The following is an 8,401-nucleotide window of genomic DNA, read 5'->3' on the forward strand; positions in this document are numbered from 1 at the left end:
AATACCTGTTTTCGACCCACGAGCCTTCCTCGAACGGCCTCTTTTAAACCTTTTTGTCTGCTTTCGCGACACATCTGTAACGACGCAATATCAAACAACCAGTCCAAACGCCTACAAGATAATGAATGTCATATTAACAGGCGCCAGTTCGTTGCACTCTCCTGCGTCCGGACTGCGTGGCATGAAAGTTTTAATTAGCTGTCCGTTTTTGACGGCCCGCTTCCCTGCCGCCGTCACGCTCAACCCGACCGGAACATCAGCAGCAGAAACAGTTTTAGTTAAGCGATAATCGTATCTACCTCGACCAGGGAAAAATTCGGGCGAATGGTCGTGCCGTTGGTGCGTGTAAGCCGGAACTTCATCCAAAAGGAGATATAAGAATCGATATTTCAGTCACTCAAATAAAGTAGAATACCCGTTTTATTTATTCACTTTTTCGTTTAATTTAGTCGCTTACACGGTGTATTAGTAAAAGAAGATTTAAAAGAAGATTTATTTAAAAGAAGACTTATTTAAAAGAAGATTGCTAAGGCTGCCTTTCTCGGAGTTGCATATAAGTGGGCTCGTTGTTCGGGTGACCTTTTTTCCATGTATTCTAAACATCGCTGAGGTGTGCGATATGTTTGCCTATTTGGAAGCGCTTTCGCGCTTTCGTCGCTGATGTTTGAACTGAGAAAACGGAGTTCGCAGTAGGGCTCTCCGCATATTGCACCTATTCACTCTGAGCTGTGTGTGTTCTTGTGTTTTGCAGTTCACGGCTTCTGAGGGTCATCAATGCGACGCTCACTGCTGTTTGCCATGGGGCCCACGCAGCGGCCAAATATACCCTCGCCAGCTGCCGGGTCTCGGGATGCGTTTGTTTCCCGGCCCGTGGGGCAACAGGTGTGTTTGGGTTTTGTATTACGTTCATTTCGCTCTCACTCTTCTCCTGATTTGACTCAGTTTATGTGAGCAGAATTATCGTTTTTGTTATACCAAACAATAGCTCAGTTTCATTAAGAATGGGCCGAACTCGTGTTGCGAAATTACAAAGACGCATATTTTTAGTGTTGCTAATAGCGCGACCGCACGATTGCTGAATAGAATAAGAGAACTTCTTACGTTCTAAATAGGTGGAATGTGCTTGAGGCAATACTTGAGTACTGGTTGCAGTGAAATTTACAGACTGTTCGCAGGTCATCTGTCACTGCAAACAGTTTGTGTACTGTTTCCCCTATCACCTGTGCAGGTATACACCATGTGTGGCCGACACTGGACGAGGTGCCATCAAGACAAATTCAACCAGCACGTTCATTCGTCATACCAGATATGCTGTAAGCACTTCATGGCACATGACTTCATGGACCCTGCCCGCACACGACTAACAAAAATGGCCGTGCCAGCTGTACTCCCAGAGGTATTCAGTTCTATTAATGACTCCCTGGCGTGCTTCTTGCTGCCTTATTGATGCTCCTGGTGGGTACGGCAAATATATTGCATCTTTGAACCTCGCCATTAGTACCCGGAAATCGAATGCAGGACTCGGCAATCAATAAGGCGTGACAACTGGAAAGCCTATCGTTGACACAGAAACAAACGGTTTTTTATCTCTCACGTGCCAAATCTCGTTAAAAAACCTCACAACAGCGTCAGGCTCGAAACGCCACTCGCAAATTATTGTTGCTGCTAGCACTATTATTGTGAAACTGTACAGCCACGAAAACCCTTTTACAATATGAAGGCTGCCAGGGTAAGAGGTCATACTAAATGTTGAAGAAACGGAAGTGGGGGACCGCGGGACGTGGGGATTCTTTTTAATGGCGGATGGAACTCTACAATGATGGGGATAGCACTATTTGGAGGCAGCTGCTAATGGCCACCTCTTCTTCATTTCTGATTTTTCCAACATCCTCCCGGCACGCGATAAATGTCGGAGGGTAATGGGCATGACGTGAAGGGTTGCAGTTTTCAACGGTCATCAAGCACTCGCCTTTTAACACTTTCGTCTAAGGTCCCGTGATCAGTTCAATGTGGTCACAATCCTTGTCATGAACATTGTAGGCGCCCTTTATTAGTCCATACTTTCGTTTCCGTCGATGCTTGGTGCGTTTGTGATACCTGCGCCTTGAAGAATCTGAACAGGGTAATCGACTTGATTACCCGCCGTGGTGGCTCAGTGGCTAAGGCGTTGCGCTGCTGAGCACGAGGTCGCGGGTTCGATTCCCGGCTGCGGCGGCCGCTTTTCTGATGGAGGCGAAAAGCAAAAACGCCCGTGTGTACGAGATTTCGGCGCACGTTAAAGATCCCCAGGTGGTCAAAATTAATCCGGAGCCCTCCACTACGGCGCGCCTCATCGCCTGCGTTGCGTCGGCGCGTTAAACCCTACAATCAATTAATCGACTTGATTGGACCGTCGTCCGTCCTGGATGACGACCCTGCAGACTTCGCACAAACTTCATGCGGCATGGGCGTCGGGTTGACTGTCGGGTCCTAACGAAATTGAAGTACCGGATGCGTCTCTTCAGGTGTATAGAGGTCCTTCGACGTGGGGCTTTCTCTTGATTACTTGTTTTTAGGCTCCCTCTGTACTTGATCACGCGTTTCGGTTGAGCCTTATTTGCGCTACTTCTGCATGCTTGTCGTAGGGCTGTCCGCCTTCGCCATTTTCGCCGTCGTTGTTTTGGCTTCGGAGTTGTCAAATCTTCACGTTTTGCCGTAGTCAATAAAATCCCCTCCGAAGTCGTGTTTCCGTGCTGGCAACATATACATGAACGATCAATGGGGGCGCCTGTAACTGGGTGGTCAATGTGTCGATGCTTCTGAAATGTTCTTTGGTTCACTTTCGGGGTTCCATGAAGTCGTTCGTTATGTTCTGAACACTTTTTAATCTCTTGGAAATCTCGCGCAGAAGACTTCTTTTTTCGTACCTTCAATGTAGTGTCGTCGCTTCTATCCCTCGTTATATTCATTGGAGGTAATGACACAGGTTCATCGTTTGCAGCGTCAACTGTGGAAAAAGTTCTTGTCAGTTCATCTGAGCAAGCCTTAGGAGCAGCTGCCTGCACTTTGTCAATTGAGGCATTGTGTTGTACTTTGAAAGTACCAGCTCGTTCGGTGACATGGGGCTCATCACGATCGTCCTTCGAAGGATGTTAAAAATATCAGAAGAGGAAGAGGTGGCTATTAGCAGCTGCCTTTTATTATCACCATCATTGTAGAGTTCCATCCGCCATTAAAGATTCACCCACGTCCCGCGGTCCTCGCCTCGGTTCTTCAACAAAATCGTGCCGTAACCAGGATCAATAGATAATACAGTTGAAGACCTGAGTGCGCACCATCCCACAACAATGACGTGAGTGACCACAACGATGAGACTAGATTGTGACCGCTGTCCACGGACCGCAGGCTGACGTGACTACCCAAGGATCAATTGACGCCTCGCCAAGCGACCAACGATCAGAATGCCTCAACAACGCTACGGACTCTTAACGGACGCCTGCCGGGACCAACGGAAGAAACGGGTTAGGTTTCTCGCCTACCATGACTCTTCTCGGCGACGTACAGATATTAATGACGCCGAGAATCAACATGGAGGCCATTCGCGAACGAAGAAACCTCATCCGCAACGACGCCACTGTCCTGATCAAGGACATAAAATCACGGATGAATACGGAGACACCATCAATCGGTGAGCTTCTTTCGCTCAAGAAAAGCCTAATGACAAAACATGGGATCTTAAAAAAGCTGGACAGCGAGATTGAAGTACTTCTCGACTTGGATGATTTAGAGAAAGAATATGAAGCAGCCTATGAATTTGAAGATCTTATTCTGTTGACCAAATTTATAATGGAGCGATTTTTCCCGGAATTGGAAAAGTATTCTACCGATTAAATTGTTACCATAGCCCTGAAACAGCAGGATGGTATCGTAAACGTCAACGAATCGGCTTTGGAAAACAGTAACCTTATGAACGAAAACAGCAATTTGACGACGCCTCTGAAAGAACTTCATCATCAGCCAGAAGTCAGAAAACAAGCTGTTTCCTTCAAGCAAGGGACTATTTTAAGGAATAATCAAGTGGAGGCTTCCGTTCCTGTTGCTCGCTCAGATGACTGCAACCCCAACGACGAAAGTTTTCAATTACCGGCCACAAGAATAACGAATAATCATACTAATGATAGCGCTGTGCAAGAAACTGCCAAGCCGACTTGTTTGCAAGGTTTTACTGGGAAGAAAACAAGATCAATGCGCAAAAAACGAGGTAATGAAGGCCTACAAAAACCGCAGAATAATGAAGCTCAGCAGAATTATCGAAACCACAAAAGAAACTCTGGTCCAGCCATTAAGACGCCCGAGAGATGGCGCCTTTGCTGCAGCAAAGGTTTGAAAAAAATTTTACTGGCCCAGGTAAAACGTGTAAATGTGAAGACGCTGACGTTTAAAGGAAGACCACAGAAACGGCGAAACGCAGGGGCCCCGCTATGCGCACACGCAACTACCAGAAATAAGGATGCCCCAAAACACCTGACCAACTGGCGTCTGACTGAAAAAACGAGAAGGGAAAGGTGTGCGATGAACATCCCGACGAAAGGACCCAACCGGCACAGTAATTCCTCCAACACACGACAGGCTGTCCGATGCGCATTCAGCAATATGCTTCCACGGGAATCGCTATGTGGTTATTGGTTATCGAGGACAACCGACGCTCAAGACGCACCGCTTACGACGGTCGGATTCCACAGAGCGGCTGTGCCACCGATGCTGGAAATACAGGTGGAAACAAAAGTATGGACTGCTCCGATGCAGCTACCACGGACATTACATCGATTTGAATCATGGACTGATTCACGAATTTTAATGAACTTTGCTATTCGGTGCAACGAAGGGAGCGACGCTAAATAGCCACTAAAAACTGTAGTTTAATACCTGTGCTTATCGCGCGGCCGGAGGATGTTAAAAATATTAGAAGAGAAAGAGGTGGCTATTAGCAGCTGCCCTTAACTATCACCATCATTGTAGAGTTCCATCCGCCATTAAGGATTCACCCACGTCCCGCGGTCCTCGCCTCGGTTCTTCAACACTAAATGTACTAAATGTCGTTGTTTGTCACCGCATGTGCTGCGCGTTGTCTGAGTGCACTAGGTGGAAGAGAACCATGTTGAGACCTTTGTTGTCCATTGCTCACATAACGTCCTCAGCAAGAATGGCTCTCTTGCTGCGCCTTAGAAGTTCGTCGGTAATTAGTGTAACCCTTCAACAGGGAAAACGTTAGTCTGGTATTTTGTTCTGCCGAATTGTGGCGAATTCTCTGGCGACGTATTTTTGTGACGAATTGCATCGTGGTAAATAGATGCGCCTGTTGTAAGTGCAGTGTACGCCGACGGTGTAGTGAGGTGATCCTTTTTCAGGCTCTCTGTTTTCAGGTGAAGCACAGCTTGCAAATACACCTAGTACTGCTATGATGTGCCTGGTAAATCAAATTGCACTGTAAGTATTCTTCTTGTAATCAGCAACATAAAATGTATTATGCAATGTTGTATGCACATATTTCATTTATTTCCACCTTAACGGCCCGAAGGCATTACATAAGGGCATTACATAAGTACAAGGTATGACTCCCAGCTCAACCATGAACACAAACAGCAGAAAAAAGAGAAAAACAAAGAAAAACAGTGGCACAAAACGTTTTGCAATAAACATGAAGGCAAAAAAAAAAACAGAGCTCCAAAAAAGTAATCTACAAGGGCATAGCTTTGTTGCATTCACTCAGATTGTGACATGTGACTGTTCGGTTTGTTTCGGAAGGTTTGGAGGTTGTCACACGTGACTATGTTATCAGGCAGGTTATTCCATAGTGTTATTGCACGGGGAAAAAAGAGTTGTTCATGGCTGAGGTGCGGCTTGATTGGTGCTATGGGAGGCTGTGGTTAATGCGGGATGAAGTTCTGTGTGATCGTTCTAAGAGGGGGTGCCGTGATTGTGGGCGACAGAAAAAAGCGTGGATGAGGCAGAGCCGACAAACTATTGGACGAGATTCAAGTGACGGCATGCTCAATAAATTCTTTCAATGACATATGCTGTGTAATCCGCGAGCATATAGGTGGCACAGACATTTTTAGCCTGTAATAGCACATGGCGGATTGTGAAACATGCCTGACATAATGTACACTCTAGTTTCATTCCTCACTGCCTGGTGTCTGGATGTGAGATACAAAGCATAGTAAAAGTTGTGCGTTTGTGCGTGGCACTGTTGAAATTGTGCTCGACTGCGTGTTCGAAATGGTAAAAATGTGGCACGTGGTCCCACAAATGTTGTTGCGTTACCTTCAGGGACTCTGTTAGCCCTCAATCACACAGCCGTCACCTTCTCCGTCACGTCACCGTCACGCCAAGAAACCGCGAAGAAGACGGGACGGTAGCGTTCGTACTGGAGCTCTCCGTCAGAGTACAAGGTCGTCTGCCTAGTGATTAGTTTAGAGTAGAATCGAGCGTATTTAATCTGAAAAGTAAAAGAAATGGCTTAGATTTTTCCGTGTGCTTACGTTTTGCTAAATTTAGCCGTTAAACTTTTTTTTTCTGTCTGGCTGGTTTACCGCGAGGCGTGGTCCCGTCGCGTTGACGCATCGAAAACGTAGAGCTCGGCTTTCCATCCCCGTCGCACCGTTTTCGGCGAGAAATCGCCTGAGAAACCATCGCCCATAGCGGAAGGCGGTGACAGTGACGTGAGGGAGTGAAAAACAGCTGTGTGAATGATGTCTAATGTGTCGCCATTGTCTCATATACAAGAAGCGTAAACTGCTTCCCGGTTTCTTATATTAGACTTCGCATTGACAGCGGAAGACGTGAATTCGTGAGCATTGATCGAGCCTGGAACCTGTCGTTTGACTACGTACACGTACCTAGAATATCCCCGCCTGGCCCTTTGCCTTTACTCGGAAGGCAACGGTTTGAAAAGCTACCTCTGCTTCCAGGGAAATTGCTCCCTTGCAAGGAACCAATAGGAAGTTGTTGTTTTTCTTCTTAACGTTTTTGCGTGTGCATGTCCACACAAATGTGATTTTTGTTCAGTTACTGCTACTTATCTGAAGTTTCCCATAGGCAATAGACCTTTTTGGGGTTCATCAAATAGGCAAGGTCATCAAAGCCTTTTAGGTAAGCGGGGAGCAAGTGTTTACCTTCTTTCACATCCTAACTGGAGAAATTGCCACAGTAGAAAAAAATTATCTGCAGAGATTGTGCCGTAAACACTTGCAAGTATTCCGGTGTCTAGATTTTGTTGTTGGTATTTGTGTATGACTGCAACCGCGCACACAGTCTGACGGTGTCGTAGCTGTGGATGGCTGATTCTTCCGGCTTCTTTGAGTTTTCAAATACCATAGAGGATTAATGCCTTGTGTGCTGGTGGTACCTTTACTTGTGCATTTTGTTCACTCCTGGAAACGTGTTTTCCTCTCACTACTGTCTATTTCCTCTGTTGTGGTGAATTACCCACTGCGTATTATTATTTGTGCATTGCAAAGAATGGTGACTATTTGAACTTGCTGCGTTTAATGTCATGCAATAAATATTTCTTCGTTCATGAGGTGTCCCTTTTATGTGAGCACACGACAGAATTCCTGACCATCCGTAAAGGGTCCTATACATTGCAATTTCACATTTCAAAAAAAAGATACTTTCTTCTTTAAGAAGCATGCGGACACCAAGCCTGTGAATGATATACAGTCTCGTCCACTTATAACAATATCCAAGTGCCAAGGAAACCCCATCGTTATAACCGATAATTGCTATAAGCGGGTTGCGAAATAAACAGGCGGAACAGAGCTCAAACATTTTATTCGTATACCAGTAAGGTCGTACTACTCCTAATTTGCGGAAAAGAAGCCACAGGCGGTCACCTTTGTTTGCCACGTGTGAAGCTAGCGCAAATTTTTCCAAGAGCATCTCTAGGTGCTTCACCCAGCTGAGGTAAATGTCCTTGACAGAAACAAAGTCCCCGAGGGACTGTGTCACGCATTGGGCTTCCTACGAAGCCACTACCTGAGTAGGCTACACAACCGCGTCATTAGAGTCGTCACTGTTGCACTTTTGGTGCCCATTATCACCGGATTCAATCGTTATATCCAATATCGTGGCACTGGAGCATTGTAATAAGCGGTTTATTTTACCATAGAAAGAATACATAAGTTGACGGTGCCATAGCTGTTCATCGTTATATCCGATATATTGTTATAAACGGTATCGTTATAAGTGGACTCGATTGTATTCAAGTAGACACTAATCAATGCATGAAAGCGCCTGAATACCGTACCCACGTCCGTCGCCGTGAGCAGCGCTTTCCAGCCATTCAAACTACCCACTAAAATCCGTGTCCTGGAAACCGAAAGTGAACCGTTAGTTGTTTGTCCGCCCGCTCGGTGCGTTA

This window comes from Haemaphysalis longicornis, unplaced genomic scaffold (genome assembly GCF_048455015.1).
Source record: "Haemaphysalis longicornis isolate Haplotype H1 unplaced genomic scaffold, Haemaphysalis longicornis Haplotype H1 scaffold_1, whole genome shotgun sequence".
NCBI lineage: Eukaryota > Metazoa > Arthropoda > Arachnida > Ixodida > Ixodidae > Haemaphysalis > Haemaphysalis longicornis.